Source organism: Erythrolamprus reginae, assembly GCF_031021105.1.
Source record: "Erythrolamprus reginae isolate rEryReg1 chromosome 13 unlocalized genomic scaffold, rEryReg1.hap1 SUPER_13_unloc_1, whole genome shotgun sequence".
Classification (NCBI taxonomy): Eukaryota; Metazoa; Chordata; class Lepidosauria; order Squamata; family Dipsadidae; genus Erythrolamprus; species Erythrolamprus reginae.
This window is the reverse complement of record NW_027248436.1, coordinates 1,138,141-1,140,137: the sequence shown is the minus strand read 5'-3', so window position 1 is coordinate 1,140,137 and position 1,997 is coordinate 1,138,141.

The following is a 1,997-nucleotide window of genomic DNA, read 5'->3' as shown; positions in this document are numbered from 1 at the left end:
GGAGAAGAGGGAAATCAGAGGATCCTTTAGGCTGAGTTCATAGCTGGGAGGAGACAAAGATCAGACACCAGGACATGGCATGAAAAAAGCAGTTAGTGGGAGTCCACAAATTATGACCATAACTGAACCCAACATTTCTGTTGTTGGAGGAGATATTTGTTAAGTTAATTCTGCCCCACTTTTCGACCTTTCTTACCACAGTTCCATTTCTATCAGAGTTGTTGAGTGAGTCTGGCTTCCCTGTTGACTTTGTTTGTGGGAAGGCTGCAAAAGGGGATCCCGGGACCTTGGGCTCAGTAGCCTTTTTGTGATCCCTTCACTTTGCACAGAGAGGGAACTGGCAAGGAATCCCACTGCCTGAGCCTAAGGGATCCAGGAGATCTTGAGACAGATAGTTTTCTCCTGGGAGGGACCCTCAGGAGGGGAGGAGCCAGGCAAGGGAGGCCAGTAGAAGGGTCCAGGGCCAGGCAATTTAGATGGTTCCCTAAACTGGACATAAAATTAAACGGTTCTAGCGAAACAGGGAGAACCAGCTTAAACACGATTAACTCCATTAAACCTTCAACACAACCTAAGCATAGCCCATAAAATCATCTGCTACAATGTCCTTCCTGTCAATGACTACTTCAGCTTCAAACACAACAACATACGAGTACACAACAGATTCAAATTGAAAGTAAACTGCTCCAAACTCGACTGCAGGAAATACGACTTTAGTAACTGAGTAGTTGATGTAGGGAACTCACTGACTCAGTAGTATCATCACCTAACCCCCGAAACCTTTCCCTTAGACTCTCCACTGTTGACCTCTCCTGAATTCTAAGAGGTCAGTAAGGGGGATGTATAAGTGCACCAGTGTGCCTTCCGTCCCCTGTCCTAATGTTTCTCTCTTACTAGTATCATGTATTTAAATATTGTTATATCTTTGCATACCACCAATACGTACTTGACAAAACAAACAAATAAAAATAATTAAACCAGCTGAATCCCTCCACTGCTCCCTTCCCTGTATTTTCTCTTCCCTCCCTCCTTTCCTCTTTCTTCCCTCCTCTCTCTCCTTCTCTCCTCCCTGCTCCCAAGTCGTTTAGCCCAAGGTCTTTCCTAGGTCTTTCACTCCCCATTTATTCTATTCATTCCACAGACTTTACCTGGGACTCTCCAAGTGTCTCTTTCAGCTTCCAACCCTCTGTCTTGAAAGAGCCACAGTGGCTAGTGGGTCTCTGAGGAAACACCCCCAGCACCTCCCCAAAGCTGGATCAAAGGTTGTGACATAACACCAAATGTCAGGAAACCTTTCCTGGGCTGATCGTGGACTGGGCTCCATGGGGTCATCCATCAGGGCTCCCTCTGCTTTAGGCAGAAATTGTAGAGTGGAAAATTAAAGGATTTGAAAACTGCTATTTTATTTCTCTGCTTGAAAGAAAAAAACACAGTGGAAATTTCATTGCAAACTTTATTTTTTAAATTTAGTTTATTTTTTAAAAATTTTACGGCAAAATACAGGAACAAGAAATAATAAACCCAAAATGAAATCCCAAAGAAAGAAAGAATTATATAAGAGGGATGAAGATTTCCCTTCCAAGCTAATAACTGATCAAACCTGTCATTTCACATCATTCTGGCATTCTCACAGAGAGGATCAGGCAACCAGGCTGGTATTTGGTCCCAACAGCTTCCTCCTGACCTCTTTTCCTACTCATTCTCTCTCACAAACACTTTTAGCTGCAGTCAATAGGAAAGAGTGCCCACAGTATTTTCTATAAGCTTTCACCTTCAGTAGTGTTGTTGAACAGCTGAATTCCACTGAATTTTACAAAGATCTCTTTAGCACAATTTATTAAAATTAGGATGGAGCTGCAAGAATTCCCATCATTCAACAATTTCCCATTTTGAAACATATAGAGATTTTTTTTTCTTTGACTCCTGCATACTATCTAAATGGAAATCAAATAAAAGTCATGTTAACAATTTTTCCAATATCACAATGGTGTGATATA